This window comes from Schistocerca nitens, chromosome 7, assembly GCF_023898315.1.
Source record: "Schistocerca nitens isolate TAMUIC-IGC-003100 chromosome 7, iqSchNite1.1, whole genome shotgun sequence".
NCBI classification, from domain to species: domain Eukaryota; kingdom Metazoa; phylum Arthropoda; class Insecta; order Orthoptera; family Acrididae; genus Schistocerca; species Schistocerca nitens.
The window spans coordinates 592954852-592976789 of NC_064620.1; positions in this window are offsets into that span (position 1 = coordinate 592954852).

The following is a 21938-nucleotide window of genomic DNA, read 5'->3' on the forward strand; positions in this document are numbered from 1 at the left end:
TCGAGATTTAATACTACATGCTCCATACCAACTTCTCTCAGAGAGACTAACGTGGCTACTGTTTCTTGATAGAATCTCTCCTGGTATAATGGTGGCTTGTTTCCGATGCACCACAACCCGTTTACTGGAACAATTGCAGCCTCACAGTGGCTATGAAAAATAGAAATTGCGTCGAGATAGAATATTCCAGGCTCCATGCCGACTTCTCTGCTAGAAACTAACGTTGCCACCGTCTCCACATAGAATCTCTATTGGAACTATAGGGGCTTGTTTCCGTTTAACCACAACCCGTGCACAGGATCAATGGCAGCCTCACAGTGACGATGAAAAATAGAAATTGTTTCGAGTTTGAACACTACAGGCCTCATGCCGACTTCTCCCTGAGAGACTAACGTGGATACCGTCTCCGGATAGAATCTCTCCTGGTACATAATAGAGGCTGTTTCCGATTCACCACAACCCGTTTACTGGAACAATTGCAACCAAACAATTACGATGAAACATAGACACTGCGTCGAGATTCAATACTACAGGCTACATGACCACTTCTCTCTGAGAGACTGACGTGTCTACCGTCTCCGAACATAACCTCTCTTGGTATTATAGTGGCTTGTTTCCGAATCAATACAACCAGTTTACAGGAACACTTGCAGCCATAGTTACGATGAATCATAGATTGCGTCGGGATTGAACACTTCAGGCTCCATGCCGTCTTCTCTCCGAGAGGTTAACGTGGCTAAGGTCGACGGATGGAACACCCCTGGGATTGTGGTTGCTTGTTTCCGATGCACCACCACCCATTTAGTGTAAGCCTTGCAACCTCTCAGTGACTATGCACCGAGAGTGCGTCGAGAGTGAATCCTACAGGCGTCATGCCGACATCTCAACGACAGACAAATGAGGCTACGGCCTCTGAATAGAATCTCTCCTGCGATTTCAGTGGGTTGTTTCCGAAGCACCACAACCCATTTAGTGGAACAATTTATGCCTCACTGTGTCAATGAAAGATGGGACTTGCTTCCATATTGAATGCTACAGGCTCCATGACGACTTCTCTCCGAGAGACTAACGTGGCTACGGTCTGAAGACGAAACCTCTGCTGGTATTATAGTGGAAGGTTTCCAATGCACCAAAAACCGTTTACTGGAACTATTGTACCCTCACAGTGACGATAATACATAAAAGTTGCGTCGGGAATGAATAATACAACCTCCAAGCTGACATCTCTCCGAGAGACTAACGCGGCTACCGTCTCCGGATTGAATCTCTCCTGGAATTATAGTGGCTTGTTTCCGAAGCACCACAACCGTTTACTAGAACAATTTCAGCTTCACAGTGACGACGAAACATAGAAAATCCGTCGAAATTGCATACTACAGGCTCTATGCAGATTTCTCTGCGAGAGACTAACGTGGCTACCGTATCCAGATAAAATCTCTCCTGGTATAATGGTGGCTTGTTTCCGATGCACCACAACCGTTTACTGGAACAATTCTAGTCTCACAGTCACGATGAAACATAGAAATTGCGTCGAGATCGAGTACCACAGGCTCCATTCCAATCTCTCTCCAAGAGACTAACGTGGCTATCATCTCCGGATTGAATCTCTCCTGTTATAATACTTTCTTGTTTCCGATATACCACAACCCGTTTACTGGAACAATTGCAGCCTCACTGTGACGATGAAACATAGAAATAATGTCGAGATTGAAAACTACAAGCTCCATGCCAAACTCTCTCGGAGAGACAAACGTGGCTACCGCCTCCGTATAGATTCCCTCCTGATATTATTGTGGCTTGATTCCGATGCAGCACAACCCTGTAAGTGGAACAATTGTTGCCTCACAGTGAGTATGAAAAGTAGATATCGATTCAAGAATGATTCCTACAGGCTCAATGACGACTTCTCTTCGAAAGTGAAACGTGGCTACGGTCTGAAGACGAAACCTCTGCTGGTATTATAGTGGATGGTTTCCGATGCACCAAAAACGGTTTACTGGAAGAGTTGTACCCTCACAGTGACGATGAAACATAAAAAATTGCGTCGAGCTAGAATACTACAGGCTCCATGGCGACTTCTCTCCTAGAAACTAACGTGGCTACCGTGTCAGGTTCAAAAAAAATGGTTCAAATGGCTCTGAGCACTATGGGACTCAACTGCTGAGGTCATTAGTCCCCTAGAACTTAGAACTAGTTAAACCTAACTAACCTAAGGACATCACAAACATCCATGCCCGAGGCAGGATTCGAACCTGCGACCGTAGCGGTCTTGCGGTTCCAGACTGCAGCGCCTTTAACCGCACGGCCACTTCGGCCGGCTACCGTGTCAGGATAGAATGTCTCTGTGTATATTAGTGGCTTGTTTGCGATGCAACACAACCAGTTCACTGGAAGTATTGCACCCTCACGGTGCCGATGAAACATAGATATTGCGTCTGGATTAAATACTACAGGCTCCATCAAGACTTCGTTCCGAGAGACTGACGTGGCTGTAGTCTCTGGATGGAATCTCTCCTGATTAATAGTGGTTAGTTTACGATGCACCACTACCCATTCACTGTAAGTATTGCAGCCTCACTGTGACGATAATACAGGCTCCATGCCAACTTACCTCCGAGAGACTAACGTGACTACACTCTCCCTATAGAATCTCTCGTGGTATTATAGTGGCTTGTTTGCGATGCACCACAAACAGGTTACTGGAAGTATTGCAGCCCACAGTGCCGATGAAACATAGATATTGCGTCTCGCTTGAATACTACAGGCTCCATGTCGACTTCGTTCCGAGAGACTGACGTGGCCATCGTCTCTGGATAGAATCTCTCCTGATATTATAGTGGCTAGTCTCCGACCCACCACAACCCTTTTATTGAAACAATTGCAGCTTCACAGTGACGATGCCACATAGAAATTGCGTCGAGGTAGAATACTACAGGCTCCATGCAGACTTCTCTCCTAGAAACTAACGTGGCTACCGTCTCCGGATAGAATCTCTCTGTGTATATTAGTGGCTTATTCCCGATGAAACACAACCCGTTTACTGGAACAATTGCTGCCTCGCAGTGACGATGAATCATAGAAAAATGCGTCGAGATAGAATACTACAGGCCTCATGCCGACATATCCCCGACGGACGAACGATGCTAGGGTCTCGGAATAGGGCCTCTCGTGCAATTACTGTTGGTTGTTGCCGAAGCAGCACAGTCCGTTTACTGGAACAATTTATGCCTCACAGAGACGATGAAACATAGGAATGTAGTTCATACTGAATCCATGGCGACTTCTATCTAGGAGGTTAATGTGGCTAAGGTTGACAGATGTTACACACCATGGGATTATGGTAGCTTGTTACCGATGCACCGTCATCCATTTAGTGTGACCCTTGCAACTTCACATTGACTACGAAGCACCGAAATTGCGTCGTAAAAGATTCCTACAGGCTCCATGAAGACATCTCTCCGAGAGACGAATGAGGCTTCGGTCTCGGAATAGAACTTAACCTTCAATTATAGTAGGTTGTTATCGATGCCCCACAACATGTTAACTGGAACAATTGCTGCCTCACAGTGACGATGAAACATAGAAATTGCGACGAGATTGAATACTACAGGCTCCAATCCGACTTCTCCCCGAGAGGCCATCGTGGCTACCGTCTCCGGATACAATCTCGCCTGGAATTATAGTGGCTTGTATCCGATGGACCACAACCAGTTTACTGAAAGTATTGCGGTCTCACAGTGTCGATGAAACATAGAAACTGCGTCGAAATTGTATTTTTCTGGCTCCATGCACACTTCTCTGCGAGAGACTAACGTGGCTACCATCCCCGGATAGAATCGTTCCTGGTACAATAGTGGCTTGTTTCCGGTGAGCCTCAACCAGTTTACTGTAAAAATGCAGCGTTACCGTGGCCATGAGACATAGAAATTCCGTCGAGATTGAGTAATAAAGGCTCCATGCCAACTTCTCTCCAAGAGACTAATGTGGCTACCAAATCCGGATGGAATCTCTCCTGTTATAATACTGGCTGGTTTCCGATGCACGACAACCAGTTTACTGGAACAACTGGAGCCTCACTGTGACGACGAAAGATAGAAATTGCCTCGAGATTGAATACTGCAGGCTCCATGTTATCCTCTCTCCGAGAGACAAACGTGGCTACCGCCTCCGTATAGAATCTCTCCTGGTATAATTGTGGCATGATTTCGATGCACCACAACCCGTTAACAGGAACAATTGCTGCCTCACAGTGAGTATCAAAAGTAGAAATCGTTTCGAGAATGATTACTACAGGGTCCATGTCAACTTCTCTCCGAGAGACAAACGTGGCTACCATCTCCGGATTGAATAACTAATGTTATAAAACTATCTTGTTTCCTACTCAACCCATCAGTTTACTGGACGTTTGGCTGCCTCACAGTGACTTTGAAACATAGAACTTACGTCGGGATTGAATACTAAAGGCTCGACGCCGATTTCTCTCTGAGAGAATAACGTGGCTTACGTCTCCAGATAGTAGCTCTCCTGGAATTATTTCCCTTGTTTCCGATGCAGAACAACCCGTTTACTGGAACAATTGCAGCCTCACAGTCACGACGAAACACAGATATTGCGTCGAGATTGAATACTACAGACTACATGACGACTCCTCTCAGAGAGACTAACGTCGCTATCGTTTCCTGAAGGAATCATCCTGGTTCAATAGTGGCTTTCTTCCCATGCATTACAACCAGTTTACTGGAACAACCGCAGAATCACAGTGACGATGGAATATAGGAACTGCGTCGAGATTGAACACTACAGGCTCCATTCCGACTTCTCTCCGAGAGGCTAACGTGGCTACCGCTTCCGTATAGAATCTCTCCTGGTATTATTTTGGCTTGTTTCAGATGCACCACAACTCTTTAAACGGAACACTGTAGCCTCACAGTGACGATGAAAAGTAGAAATCGCTTCGAGATTGATTACTACAGGGTCAATGCAGACTTCTGTCCGAGAGGCTGAATTGGCTACCGTCTCCAGATAGAATCTCTCCTGTAAGTATGTGGTTTGATTCCGGTGTAGAAGGACCCGTTTAGTGGTAGAATTGCAGCCTCACAGTGACGATGAAACATAGAAATTTGCGTCGAAATTGAGTACTGCAGACTCCATTACGACTTTTGTGAGACAGACTAACGTGGCTACCGTTTCCGGATAGAAACCTCCTGGTACAATGGTGGCTTGTTTCCCGTGCATCACTACCAGTTTACAGGAACAATTGCGGACTCACAGTGACGGTGGAACATAGGAATTGCGTCGAGGTTGAACACTACTGGCTCCACGCCGACTTCCCTCCGAGAGCCTAACGTGGCTACCGTCTACGGGTAGAATCTCTCCTGGTATTACTGTGGATTGTTTCCGATTCAACACAACCCGTTGACTGGAACTACTGCAGCTTCACAGAGTCGATGAAAAATATACGTTGCTTCGAGATTGATTATTTCAAGCTCCGTGCTGACATCCCTCCGAGAGACTTATGTGACTACAGTCCCCGCGTAGAATCTCTCCTGATATTATAGTGGCTAGTTCTCGTTGCACGACAATCCATTTACTGGAACAATTGCAGCCTCACAGTGACGATGATAAACAGAAATTGCTTCGAGACTGATTACTACAGGCTCCATGGCGACTTCTCTCCTAGAGACTACCGTGGCTACCGTGTCCGGATAGAATGTCTCTGTGTATATTAGTGGCTTGTTTGCGATGCAACACAACCAGTTTACTGGAAGTATTGCAGCCTCACGGTGCCGATGAAACAATGATATTGTGTCTGGACTGAATACTACAGGCTCCATGCAGATTTCTCTCCTAGAAACTAACGTGGCTACCGTCTCCGGTTAGAATCTCTCTGAGTATATTAGTGGCTTATTCCCGATGAAACACAACCCGTTTATTGGAACAATTGCTGTCTCGCAGTGACGATGAATCATAGAAAAATGCGTCGAGATAGAATACTACAGGCTTCCTGCCGACATATCCCCGACGGAGGAATGAGGCTACGGTCTCGGAATAGAGCCTCTCGTGCAATTACTGTTGGTTGCTGCGGAAGCAGCACAATCCGTTTACTGGAACAATTTACGCCTCACAGAGACGATGAAACATAGGATTGCCGTTCATATTGAATCCATGCCGACTTCTCTCTGGGAGGTTAATGTGGCTAAGGTTGGCAGCTGTTACATCCCCTGGGATTATGGTAGCTTGTTACCGATGCACCACCATCCATTTAGTGTGACCCTTGCAACTTCACATTGACTACGAAGCACGGAAATTTGTCGTAATAGAATCCTACAGGCTCCATGAAGACATCTCTCCGAGAGACGAATGAGGCTTCGGTCTCGGAATAGAGCTTCCCCTTCAATTATAGTAGGTTGTTATCGATGCACCACAACCCGTTTACTGGCACAATTGCTGCCTCACAGTGACGATGAAACATAGTAATTGCGACGAGATTAAATACTACAGGCTCCAATACGACTTCTCCCCGAGAGGCTATCGTGGCTACCGTCTCCGGATACTATCTCGCCTGCAATTATAGTGGCTTGTATCCGATGCACCACAACCAGTTTACTGAAAGTATGGCGGTCTCACAGTGTCGATGAAACATAGAAACTGCGTCGAAATTGTATTCTTCTGGCTCCATGCACACTTCTCTGCGAGAGACTAACGTGGCTACCATCCCCGGATAAAATCTTTCCTGGTACAATAGTGGCTTGTTTCCGGGAACCTCAACCAGTTTACTGGAACAAATGCAGCGTTACCGTGACCATGAAACATAGAAATTGCGTCGAGATTGAGAAATAAAGGCTCCATGGCAAGTTCTCTCCAAGAGACTAACGTGGCTACCGTCTACGGATAGAATCTCTACTGGTATTTTTGTGGATTGTTTCTGATTCAACGCAACCCGTTGACTGGAACTACTGCAGCTTCACAGTGACGATGAAAAATATACATTGCTTCGAGGTTGATTATTACTAGCTCCATGCTGACTTCTGTCTGGGAGACTTATGTGGCTACAGTATACGCGTAAAATCCCTCCTGGTATTATAGTGTCTTGTTCAAGTTGCACCACAATCCATTTACTGGATCAATTGCAGCCTCACAGTGACTATGAAACATAAAATTTACGTCGAGATTGAATCCAAAAGCCTACATGCCGTCTTCTCTCCGAGACGTTAACGTGGCTAAGGTCGACGGATGGAACACCCCTGCGATACACCACCACCCATTTAGTGTGACCCTTGCAACTTCACAGTAACTATGCAGCACCAAAATTGCGTCGAGATAGAATCCTACAGGCTCCATGAAGACATCTCTGCGAGAGACGAATGAGGCTTCGGTCTTGGAATAGAACCTATCCTGCAATAATCGTGGGATGTTTTCGATGCACCTCAACCCTTTTACTGCAACAATTTGTGACTCACAGTGAAGATTATACATAGAAATTGCGTCGAGATTGAATAACACAGGCTCCATGTAGACTTCTCTCCGAGAGACTAACGTCGCCACCGTCTCGGGATAGAATCTCCCGTGGTACTACTGTGGTTTGTTTCCGATGCACCACAACCCGTTTACTGGAACAATTCCAGCCTGACAGTGACGACGAAACATAGAAATTGCGACGAAATTGAATACTACAGGCTCCATGCCAATTCTCTCCAAGAGACTAATGTGGCTACCAAATCCGGATGGAATCTCTCCTGTTATAGTACTGGCTGGTTTCTGATGCACCACAACCCGTTCAATGGAACAACTGGAGCCTCACTGTGACGACGAAAGATAGAAATTGCCTCGATATTGAATACTGCAGGCTCCATGCTAACCTCTCTCCGAGAGACAAACGTGGCTACCGCCTCCGTATAGAATCTCTCCTGGTATTATTGTGGCATGATTCTGATGCACCACAACCCGTTAACTGGAACAATTGCTGCCTCACAGTGAGTGTGAAAAGTAGAAATCGTTTCGAGGGTCCATGCCAACTTCTCTCCGAGAGACAAACGTGGCTACCATCTCCGGATTGAATATCTAATGTTATAAAACTATCTTGTTTCCTACTCAACCCATCAGTTTACTGGACGTTTGGCTGCCTCACAGTGACTTTGAAACATAGAAATTACGTCGGGATTCAATACTAAAGGCTCGACGCCGATTTCTCTCTGAGAGACTAACGTGGCTAACGTCTCCAGATAGAAGCTGGAACTATTTTCCTTGTTTCCGATGCAGAAAAATCCGATTACTGGAACAATTGCAGTCTCACAATCACGACGAAACACAGAAATTGCGTCGAGATCGAATACTACAGACTACATGACGACTTCTCTCAGAGAGACTAACGTGGCTACAGTTTTCTGAAGGAATCATCCTGGTACAATAGTAGCTTTTTTCCGAAGCATTACAACCAATTTACTGGAACAATTGCAGAATCACAGTGACGATGGAATATAGGAACTGCGTCGAGATTGAACACTACAGGCTCCATTCCGACTTCTCTCCGAGAGGCTAACGTGGCTACCGCGTCCGTATAGAATCTCTCCTGTTATTATTTTGGCTTGTTTCCGATGCACCACAACTCGTTAAATGGAACATTGTAGCCTCACAGTGACGATGAAAAATAGAAATCGCTTCGAGATTGATTACGACAGGGTCAATACAGACTTCTGTCCGAGAGGCTGAATTGGCTACCGTCTCCAGATAGAATCTCTCCGGGAATTATGCGGTTTGCTTCCGCTGCAGAAGAACCCGTCTACTGGTACAATTGCAGCCTCACAGTGACGATGAAACATAGGAATTGCGTCGAGATTGAGTACTGCAGACTCCATTACGACTTCTGTGAGACAGACTAACGTGGCTACCGTTTCCGGATAGAAACCTCCTGGTACAATAGTGGCTTGTTTCCCATGCATCACTACCAGTTTACAGGAACAATTGCAGACTCACAGTGGCGATGGAACATAGGAATTGCGTCGAGGTTGAACACTACTGGCTCCACGCCGACTTCTCTCCGAGAGCCTAACGTGGCTACCGTCTACGGATAGAATCTCTCCTGGTCTTATTGTGGATTGTTTCTGATTCACCTCAACCCGTTGACTGGGACTATTGCAGCTTCACAGTGACGATGAAAAATATACGTTGCTTCGAGATTGATTATTACAAGCTCCGTGCTGACATCCGTCCGAGAGACTTGTGTGACTACAGTCCCCGCGTAAAATCTCTCCTGGTATTATAGTGGCTAGTTCCCGTAGCACCACAATCCATTTACTGGAACAATTGCAGCCTCACAGTGACGATGATAAATAGAAATTGCTTCGAGACTGATTACTACAGGCTCCATGGCGACTTCTCTCCTAGAGACTAACGTGGCTACCATCTCCGGATTGAATCTCTCCTGTTATAATACTGGCTTGTTTCCGATGCACCACCATCTGTTTGCTGGAAGTATTGCAGCCTCACAGTGACGGCGAAACATCAAAATAGCGTGAGATTGTATACTACATGCTCCACGTCGATTTCTCTCTGAGAGACTAAAGTGGCTTCCGTCTGCAGATAGAATCTCTCCTGGAAATATTTCCCTTGTTTCCGATGCACCACATCCCGTTTACTGGAACAAGTGCAGTTTCACAGTTACGAAGAAACATATAAATTGTTTAAGATTCCATTCTTTAGCCTCCATGCCGACTTCTCATCGAGAGACTAATATGGCTACGGCCTCCTTATAGAATCTCCCCCGGTATTTTAGTGGCATGTTTCCGATGCACCACAAACAGTTTACTGGAACAATTGCATCCTCACCGTGTCGATGAAACGTAGAGATTCCGTCGAGATTGAATACTAAAACCCCCATGCCAATTTCTCCTCGAGAGGCTAATGTGGCAACCGTCTCCGGATAGAATCTCTCTTGGTATAATGGTGGCTTGTTTCCCATGCACCACAACCCGTTTATTGGAACAACAACCCGTTTATTGGAACAACTGCAGCCTCACAGTCACGATTAATCATGAAAATTGCCTCGAGATTGTATACTACAGGCAGCATGGAGACTTCTCACCGAGAGACTAATGTGGCTACCATCTCCGGATAGAATATCTCCTGGTAATATACTAGCTTGAACCCGATGCACAACAACCCGTTTATGGGAACAATTGCTGCCTCACAGCGACATTGAAAAATAGGAATTGCGTCGCGATTGAAGATCCATGCCAATTTCTCCTCGAGAGGCTAACGTATATAATCGCTCCTGGAATTTTGGTGGCTTCTTTTCGATTGCACCACAACCCGTTTACTTGAACAATTGCAGCCTCACAGTGATGATGAAACATAGACATTGCGGCGAGATTGAATACTACAGGCTCCATGCCGACACCTCTAAGGGAGACAACCTGGCTCCCGTCTCCAGATAGAATCTCTCCAGGTATTATAGTCTCTTGTTTCCGATGAACCACAACCAGTTTACTGGATTAAGGGCATCCTCACAGTGACGATAAAACATAAAACGTGCGTCGAGATTGAATACTACAGGCTCCATGCAGACTTCCCTCCGACAAACTAACATTTCTCCCGTCTCTGCATAGAATCTCTCCTCGTACAATAGTGTCTTGTTTCCGATGCATCACAGGAAGTTTACTGGAACGGTTGCAGTCTCACAGTCACGATGAAACACAGAAATTGCGTCTAGATTGAAAATTACAGAATCCATGAAAACTTCTCTCCGAGATACTAACGTGGCTATGGTCTCCCTATACAATGAATCCTGGTATTATAGTGGCTTCTTCCCAATGCACCACCATCCGTTTCTGCAACAATTGCATTGTCACAGTGACGATTAAACATAGAAACTGCGCTGAGATTGAATACTACAAGCTCCATGGCGACTTCTCTTCGAGAGACTAACGTGGCTATCATCTCCGGATAGAATCGCGCCAGTTATAATAGTGGCTTGTTTCTGATGCACCACAACCCATTTACTAGAAATATTGCAGTCTTACAGTGACGATGAGACATAGAAATTGCGTCGAGTTTCCATACTACAGGCACCATGCCCATTTCTCTCCGAGAGACTAACGTGGCTACTGACTCGGGATAGAAACTCTTCTGGTATATTTGTGGCTTGTTTCTGATGCACCACAAACCGTTTAATGGAACAATTGCAGCCCCACAGTGACAATGAAACATAAGATTTACGTCGAGATGGAAACCTACAAGCTCCATGCCAACATCCCTCATAGAAACTAAAGGGGCTACCGTCCCGGATAGAATCTCTCCTGGAAGATAAGTGGTTTCCTTCTGATGCGCCACACCCCGTTTTCTGGAATCATTGAAGTCTCAAAGTGACGATGAAAACATAGAATTTACGTAGATATTGATTTCTAAAGATGTCATGCCAACTTATCTCCGAGAGACTTACGTGGCTATCATTTTCGGATAGAATCTCTCTTGTTATATTAGTGGTTTGTTTTCAATGCACGACAACCCACTTACTGGAAAAATTGCAAAATCACATTTACGATGAAACATAGAAATTGCGTTTGGATTGAAAATTACAGTCTCCATGGAGTCTTATCTCCAAGAGACTAACATGGCTACCATCTCCGGATAGAATCTCACCTATTATAATAGTGGCTTGTTTCCGATGCATCTCAACCCGTTTACTGGGACAATTGCAGAATCACAGTGACGATGAGACATAGAAGTTTTGTCGATATTGATTACTACAGGCTTCATAGCGACTACTGGTATAATAGTGGCTTGCTTCCGATGCACCACAACCCGTTTACTGAAACAATTGCAGCCTCCCAGTCACGATGATTCATAGGAACTGGGTCGAGATTCAGTCCTAAAGGCTCCAAACCGACGTTCCTCAGAGAGACTAACGTGACTACCGTCTCCGGATAGAATCTTTCCTGGAATGATAGTGGCTTGCTTCCGATGCACCACCACCCATTTATTGTAACCCTTGCTACTTCAGAGTGACTATGCTACGCCGAAATTGCGTCGAGATTAAATCTACATCTACATCTACATTTATACTCCGCAAGGCACCCAACGGTGTGTGGCGGAGGGCACTTTACGTGCCACTGTCTGAAAGCCTCCGTGCGCGCTCGAATCTCTCTAATTTTACATTCGTGATCTCCTCTGGAGGTATGAATAGGGGGAAGCAATATATTCGATACCTCATTCAGAAACGCACCCTCTCGAAACCTTGCGAGCAAGCTACACCGCTATGCAGAGCGCCTCCCTTGCAGAGTCTGCTACTTTAGTTTGCTAAACATCTCCGTAACGCTATCACGGTTACCAAATAACCCTGTGACGAAACGCGCCGCTCTTCTTTGGATCTTCTCTATCTCTTCCGTCAACACGATCTGGTACGGATCCCACACTGATGAGCAATACTCAAGTATAGGTCGAACGAGTGTTTTGTAAGCCACCTTCTTTGTTGATGGACTACATTTTCTAAGGACTCTCCCAATGAAACACAACCTGGTACCCGCCTTACCAACATTTAATTTTATATGATCATTCCACTTCAAATAGTTCCGCACGCATACTCCCAGATATTTTACAGAAGTAACTGCTATCAGTGTTTTTTCCGCTATCATGTAATCATACAATAAAGGATCGTTCTTTCTATGTATTTGCAATACATTACATTTGCCTATGTTAAGGGTCAGTTGCCACTCCCTGCACCAAGTGCCTATCCGCTGCAGATCTTCCCGCATTTCGCTACAATTTTCTAATATTGCAACTTCTCTGTATACTACAGCATCATCCGCGAAAAGCCGCATGGAACTTCCGACACTATCTGCTATGTCATTTATATATATTGTGAAAAGTAATGGTCTCATAACACTTCCCTGTGGCACGCCAGAGGTTACTTTAACGTCTGTAGTCGTCTCTCCATTGATAACAACATGCTGTGTTCTGTTTGTTAAAAATTCTTCAATCCGGCCTCACAGCTGGTCTGATATTCCGTAGGCTCTTACTTTGTTTATCAGGAGACAGTGCGGAACTGTATCGAACGCCTTCCGGAAGTCAAGGAAAATAGCATCTACCTGGGAGCCTGTATCTAATTTTTTCTGGGTCTCATGAACAAATAAAGCGAGTTGGGTCTCACACGATCGCTGTTTCCGGGTTCCCAAAAACGACATGATACTCGAGCAAAAAACATGTTCTAAAATTCTACAACAGATCGACGTCAGAGATATAGGTCTATAGTTTTGCGCATCTGCTCGACGACCCTTCTAGAAGACTGGGACTACCTGTGCTCTTTTCAGGTCATTTGGAACCTACCGCTCCTCTAGAGACTTGCGGTACACGGCTGTTGGGGGGAAAGTTCTTTCGCGTACTCTGTGTAGAATCGAATTGGTATCCCGTCAGGTCCAGTGGAGTTTCCTCTGTTGAGTGAATCCAGTTGCTTTTCTATTCCTTGGACACTTATTTCGATTTCAGCCATTTTTTCGTTTGTGCGAGGATTTAGAGAAGGAACTGCAGTGCGGTCTTCCTCTGTGAAACAGCTTTGGAAAAAGGTGTTTAGTATTTCAGCTTTACGCGTGTCATCCTCTGTTTCAATGCCATCATCATCCTGGAGTGTCTGGATATGCTGTTTCGAGCCACTTACTGATTTAACGTAAGACCAGAACTTCCTAGGATTTTCTGTCAAGTCGGTACATAGAATTTTACTTTCGAATTCACTGAACGCTTCACGCATAGCCCTCCTTACGCTAACTTTGACATCGTTTAGCTTCTGTCTGACTGAGAGGTTTTGGCTGCGTTTAAACTTACAGTGAAGCTCTCTTTGCTTTCGCAGTAGTTTCCTAACTTTGTTGTTGAACCACGGTGGGGTTTTCCCGTCCCTCACAGTTTTACTCGGCACGTACCTGTCTAAAACGCATTTTACGATTGCCTTGAACTTTTTCCATAAACACTCAACATTGTCAGTGTCGGAAGAGAAATTTTCGTTTTGATCTGCTAGGTAGTCTGAAATCTGCCTTCTATTACTCTTGCTAAACAGATAAACCTTCCCCCAATTTTTTTATATTCCTATTAACTTCCATATTCATAGATGCTGCAACGGCCTTATGATAACTGATTCCCTGTTCTTCACTTACAGAGTCGAAAAGTTCGGGTCTGTTTGTTATCAGTAGGTCCAAGATATTATCTCCACGAGTCGGTTCTCTGTTTAATTGCTCGAGGTAATTTTCTGATAGTGCACTCAGTATAATGTCACTCGATGCTCTGTCTCTACCACCCGTCCTAAACATCTGAGTGTCCCAGTCTATATCTGGAAAATTGAAATCTCCACCTAAGACTATAACATGTTGAGAAAATTTATGTGAAATGTATTCCAAATTTTCTCTCAGTTGTTCTGCCACTAATGCTGCTGAGTCGGGAGGTCGGTAAAAGGAGCCAATTATTAACCTAGCACGGTTGTTGAGTGTAACCTCCACCCATAATAATTCACAGGAACTATCCACTTCTACTTCACTACAGGATAAACTACTACTAACAGCGACAAACACGACACCACCGGTCGCATGCAATCTATCCTTTCTAAACACCGCATGTGCCTTTGTAAAAATTTCGGCAGAATTTATCTCTGGCTTCAGCCAGCTTTCTGTACCTATAACGATTTCAGCTTCGGTGCTTTCTATCAGCGCTTGAAGTTCCGGTACTTTACCAATGCAGCTTCGACAGTTTACAATTACAATACCGATTGCTGCTTGCTCCCCGCATGTCCTGACTTTGCCCCGCACCCTTTGAGGCTGTTGCCCTTTCTGTACTTGCCCGAGGCCATCTAACCTAAAAAACGGCCCAATCCACGCCACACAACTCCTGCTACCCGTGTAGCCGCTTGCTGCGTGTAGTGGAATCCTGACCTATCCAGCGGAAGCCGAAACCCCACCACCCTATGGCGCAAGTCGAGGAATCTGCAGCCCACACGGTCGCAGAACCGTCTCAGTCTCAGATTCAGACCCTCCACTCGGCTCTGTACCAAAGGTCCGCAGTCAGTCCTGTCGACGATGCTGCAGATGGTGAGCTCTGCTTTCATCCCTCTAGCGAGACTGGCAGTCTTCACCAAATCAGATAGCCGCCGGAAGCCAGAGAGGATCGATCCATAGCGACACACATCATTGGTGCCGACATGAGCGACCACCTGTAGATGGGTGCACCCTGTACCCTTCATGGCATCCGGAAGGACCCTTTCCACATCTGGAATGACTCCCCCCGGTATGCACACGGAGTGCACATTGGTATTCTTCCCCTCGCTTGCTGCCATATCGCTAAGGGGCCCCATTACGCGCCTGACGTTGGTGCTCCCAACTACCAGTAAGCCCACCCTCTGCGACCGCCCGGATCTTGCAGACTGAGGGGCAACCTCTGGAACAGAACAAGCAGCCATGTCCGGCCGAAGATCAGTATCAGCCTGAGACAGCGCCTGAAACTGGTTCGTCAGACAAACTGGAGAGGCCTTCCGTTCAGCCCTCCGGAATGTCTTTCGCTCCCAGCCACACCTCGAGACGACCTCCCACTCTACCACAGGTGAGGGCTCAGCCTCAATGTGGGCAGTATCGCGGGCAACCACAGTCGTAGTCCGATCGGGGGATACGTGGGACGAGCTGGCCGTCCCCGACAAACCCCCATCCGGACCCCCACAGTGATGCTCATTGACAACAGCCTCAAGCTGTGTGACCTGAAGCTGGGAGCGAAGGGATGCCAAGTCAGCCTGCATCCGAACACAGCAGTTGCAGTCCCTATCCATGCTAAAAACTGTTGTGCAAAGAACGTCTGAACTAATGTACAGAGAGCAGGCTCCATGCCGTTATCTTTCTTACAGACGAATGAGGCTACGGTCACGGAATGGAACCACTTCTGGGATTATAGTGGTTTGTTCCCGATGCACCACATCCCGTTTACTGGAACAACTTCTCCTTCACAGTGACGATGAAACATAGGAATTGCGTCCATATTGATTCCTACTCTTATGGGTAAATTATGCGTCTCTTTGGGTTAAGGGACGCAACATGCAGCGCAAGTTGCTGTGGTGCGGAAGGGTGGACCAGCAAAATATGTAAAGGCAACCGAATTCTAGTTACATACGCTGACTTTATATTAAATCACACTACAATTACCAAGCAACGTCTCCAATTGATTACAAAGCAGCTTTAAACATTAAAAAGAAACTGTTCTCGTATATGCAAGACAGTGAAATATCAACTACAGCTCAAAATTATTAATAATAAGTTTCTCAGATCGTCTGTATTTTTAAACAGACAAACGTTATCTCCACAGAAAGTAGTCAATGATTCTGCACCACAACAATAAATGACAAACTTGATTCACAACATTAGATTTTAAATAGTTAAGAAAATTTTATCAGAGAACAGTAATAATGAAAAGCCTCACTGTCACAGCGGAGCTCAAATAATTTAATACTGCACCTCACACAATAACAATGACCAAACCTTGGACAAATCAGTTTTCAAATAGTAAAAAAATTATGACAGAAAAATAATGATACAAAGCTGCTTTTAAACATCTGGGCTCAGGTAATTAATAATCTCTCGCCATACAATAATAATGACGAAAGATTACGCAAAATCAGTTTTTACACAGTTGAAAATGGAAGCAGTAAATCAGCTGATCGCGGTATACTACAATGGATGAATGTAAATATAACTCGCCAAAAGGTACACGTATGCCTTCGCCTCCAGACGAGATACACATCACATCAACGCTAAACAGGTTACTAGCCGGAAATTCTAAATGTAATCTCACCTACAATACACTACGATTGGCCTTGAGTGGCCGACAATGAAACAGGTACAACTGAGACATAAATGTACACGTACAGGAGACTGCATCCCCTTCCCTTTTTTCCTTTCTCTTTCCCTCTTTAGGCACTGCACGTACACGGGGGCCGCGCAAGGTAGCCGCTCGGTCTTGGGCGCCTTGCCACGGTTCGCGCGGCTCACTCCGTCGGAGGTTCGAGTCCGCCCTCGTGCATGGGTGTGTGTGTTGTCCTCAGCGTAAGTTGGTTTAAGTTATATTAAGCAGTGTATAAGCCTAGGGAAGGAAAACCTCTCTAGTTTGGTCCCATAGGAACTTACCACAAACTTCCAGTTTCCTTACACAGGGCAGATCCAAAGCGGGCCAGACAGAAGCGTCAGCTAGCGCGGCCACGCCACAAACAAACGTATGAACGACTAGAGCGATACAAAAAACGGTAGTGCTCACAGCATGGCGCAAGGGTCTCCATACGCCAAACAGACCGGCCCACGAGAACTGGTATTAAACACACCCCTAAAAGAAACAAATACACTCCTGGAAATGGAAAAAGAACACATTGACACCGGTGTGTCAGACCCACCATACTTGCTCCGGACACTGCGAGAGGGCTGTACAAGCAATGATCACACGCACGGCACAGCGGACACACCAGCAACCGCGGTGTTGGCCGTCGAATGGCGCTAGCTGCGCAGCATTTGTGCACCGCCGCCGTCAGTGTCAGCCAGTTTGCCGTGGCATACGGAGCTCCATCGCAGTCTTTAACACTGGTAGCATGCCGCGACAGCGTGGACGTGAACCGTATGTGCAGTTGACGGACTTTGAGCGAGGGCGTATAGTGGGCATGCGGGAGGCCGGGTGGACGTACCACCGAATTGCTCAACACGTGGGGCGTGAGGTCTCCACAGTACATCGATGTTGTCGCCAGTGGTCGGCGGAAGGTGCACGTGCCCGTCGACCTGGGACCGGACCGCAGCGACGCACGGATGCACGCCAAGACCGTAGGATCCTACGCAGTGCCGTAGGGGACCGCACCGCCACTTCCCAGCAAATTAGGGACACTGTTGCTCCTGGGGTATCGGCGAGGACCATTCGCAACCGTCTCCATGAAGCTGGGCTACGGTCCTGCACACCGTTAGGCCGTTTCCGCTCCCGCCCCAACATCGTGCAGCCCGCCTCCAGTGGTGTCGCGACAGGCGTGAATGGAGGGACGAATGGAGACGTGTCGTCTTCAGCGATGAGAGTCGCTTCTGCCTTGGTGCCAGTGATGGTCGTATGCGTGTTTGGCGCCGTGCAGGTGAGCGCCACAATCAGGACTGCATACGACCGAGGCACACAGGGCCAACACCCGGCATCATGGTGTGGGGAGCGATCTCCTACACTGGCCGTACACCACTGGTGATCGTTGAGGGGACACTGAATAGTGCACGGTACAACCAAACCGTCATCGAACCCATCGTTCTACCATTCCTAGAGCGGCAAGGGAACTTGCTGTTCCAACAGGACAATGCACGTCCGCGTGTATCCCGTGCCACCCAACGTGCTCTAGAAGGTGTACTTCAACTACCCTGGCCGGCAAGATCTCCGGATCTGTCCCCCATTGAGCATGTTTGGGACTGGATGAAGCGTCGTCTCACGCGGTCTGCACGTCCAGCACAAACGCTGGTCCAACTGAGGTGCCAGGTGGAAATGGCATGGCAAGCCATTCCACAGGACTACATCCAGCATCTCTACGATCGTCTCCATGGGATAATAGCAGCCTGCATTGCTGCGAAAGGTGGATATACACTGTACTAGTGCCGACATTGTGCATGCTCTGTTGCCTGTGTCTATGTGCCTGTGGTTCTGTCAGTGTGATCATGTGATGTATCTGACCCCAGGAATGTGTCAATAAAGTTTCGTCTTCCTGGGACAATGAATTCCCGGTGTTCTTATTTCAATTTCCAGCAGTGTATATACAGAGCCGTCAGCAAGCTAACACTTGTATCCTTCCCTCCCCAGGGAAAATTCGTTAATTTATGGCAAGAATGAAACCAGTACGCTGTAGGTCAAACTCAGAATCACGTTATAAGACATATTAGTGATGAGGCACAAACTTGCTTATTCGAGGCATACTGCCAAGTGATGGTAGGTCCACAAGTGAGGATACTTTTTTACTTTGTCCGCCTTAATTACATTGGTACAAAATTGAGCTGTAGCGGTTACTGCTTTCGGGCTAACACGCCCATTCTCTCTATCAGTCAGTTGCAACTGACACAAAAGCTAAAATCAGTGCGGGTACTTGTTGTCCATTGTGTATACTGCTGTATAGAAGCTGTTCACGGCTTACGGTATCACACTGTATAAATTAATGTTTACAGCAAGGTGTGTGGTTTGAGAATGGGCGTGTCAACACGAAACCGATAACCATTGCCGCTGAATTGTGTAACATTGCAACTGAGGGTGCCCCAAAAAAATATCTAATTTCCTCACATATTAATGAGGCAGTAGCTAGATAAAATTTGAGGTAGATACGTAAAACACCAATCAGAAATCACTGCTCTCAAATGCACACAAGACAATCAAATGCACAATGTCAAATAACAGTAAAGCCAGCTTCACTAAAGGCCATTAACAAAATCTGATAGCCTCTCTCTTGTTGCCTAGAGTGACCTTACAATGCACTTCTGTATAACTCGAAGCCATTACGGCCACACGGGCAACAAAGAGCCAGACCATCTAGGAGTGGCCGGCGAGACAACGAATTCATACAGTGAGGGCGGCTTTCCTAACACCGGTGCTTAACACGGTGGGTTCAGTTTAATTAGGGAAACGAGCCAGCAAACGACCGCCCGCAGCAATGTTCAAGATGAGAATCGTAGAGAAAACACCTTTACGGGTTGAGACAGTACATCACACTGGTGTCGCACAACCAACAACAGCGCTCTCACGTACTTTTACTTGAAAGAACCAGTCGTCTATAAATCCAGGCACGAGAAAATACACTAGCCGCTCCCCAGGAGACACATGGACAGTTCACTCTGGATGTCCACGGCACACCCCAAGCGACTCTGCAGCGCAAGTCTGAGCTGAGCGAGACGGCTAAGAGCGCAACGGAAGGGTAGCACTAAGTGCCTGCATTCGAAATCGCAAGCGAGACACACTGTTCAGGCAATACATTAAAACTGCTTCTGACCGTTTTAATTTTCACAACCAGGAAGCGTTGCAACAAATAAGTCTCAAAGAGCCGCAAGCGGGATTGCGGTTGGTGGGGCTAGCAGCGGGGGAGGGGAGGGGGGGGGAGGATTTGGAGCTCGGTTCCTGTTTGAGGAACGTGAGCTAAAAAGTTTTTGATTGAGCCCAGACCAGCAGCCATGGGTATACTCTTTCGAATATCTGCCTTACTGTAGCTCTGTCAAGTACATTAAGCAAGTTTCAGACAACGAGCAAGAGATCGTGCCCAGGAGCCTTGTTTACATCGATTAATCCCTTTTGTAAAATATTTTAATTGGACTGAAATTAATGCTTAACTAATGGCATCATTTTTATGTGCACGATTTCGGTTTTACGTGCAAAAACAACATTCACCTTTACACAACTCCGAACCGGAGTGAGACTGATGGTTCAGATTTGGTCCACATGAGTATCAAATCTTGATCTAAGATTATTTTTAACCGTTTGAAAAAATCTTGTTTTGTTTTGATTATATGTGGAAAAGACACTTCTCCCCAGGAGGTTTTTGAAGCAGCACTTCTGCAATTTAAACTTAAACGAATTAGTTCAAGTTTTTCATGAAGGTAGATAAATGAATATAGTCGGAAGAAACTTTATCTACTGTCGAGGTAGGATCGTTTAAAGTGGAGGTAAATGTAGCATGTAAAATTAGTTCTTACGTGAACTTAATACGAGGGTACGGTTTCAAGTGAATCAAAGAAACCAAAACGCATTCTTCCGAAACAATTGAAAACTCTCTTTGAAAACTTTACCTTGTTTCGCATTTTAAATGAAAAAAAAAACACGTTTTCCGTGAGATTTTTACGGACTCCACACCCGTATTTCGACTTGGGCATACTTCAAATTTTAAGAGAAGTTATACAAATACATGTAATTAATGGTAATCCTATCGTTTTGAGAAGGCATTATCCGTTGCTCTGGTATAAGCAACATGGTTCGAAAGACATTAAAAAAACATGTATCAGATCACTCATCGCCAGAATCAACAAAGATCAACATCGGTTGCCAAGCTATGGCGGACTAATATTATTTATAGTAAAATAAAAGTTGGGAACCAGAATAAAAAGTGCTACGGTTACAGCATAAAAAGGCGGATATACCATGTTTTGTGTTAGCAGAAGAGCCAACACCGTGTTACGAGTGGAGGCCGAAATGCACGCGTTTTAGCTCACGCAGGCTGGCGTGAGGAGGGAAGAACTATACTGACGTGAGGTCTGGAACATGACAAGGAATGAGAATTCAGAAAGCGGATGTAATTAGTTTCATACTTAACTTCAATCCATTAATGATGAATGTCGCGCTTGTCGGTACGTGATTCACAATATTATCTGTTCAGAATACATTCTTGAAGATAGTAGTTATAGTAACTGAATATGGCGCCTTGCTAGGTCGTAGCAAATGATGTAGCTGAAGGCTATGCTAAACTGTCGTCTCTGCAAATGAGAGCGTATGTAGACAGTGAACCATCGCTAGCAAAGTCGGCTGTACAACTGGGGCGAGTGCTAGGAAGTCTCTCTAGACCTGCCGTGTGGCGGCGCTCGGTCTGCAATCACTGATAGTGGCGAGACGCGGGTCCCACGTATACTAACAGATCGCGGCCGATTTAAAGGTTACCACCTAGCAAGTGTGGTGTCTGGCGGTGACACCACATCATGGGTAAATTTAGGGAAGTAAAGGAGGGGAACTAGCTTTTTGTCTTGTCTGCCAGCTTCAAAGACATTTAAATCAAAACATATTGACATATTCGCCCTTTTTTACGAGTTAATCGTAATTGCCCAACGCAGTGAGCTCACTCAGTTGCAAGGTGTTGGAACACTTGCATCTTCAAGTTTATGGGATACTTTATCCCATATCCCTGATCCTGTCCCGAAAATAAAGAACATTCGCCAGCCATAGTAAACAGTATAATA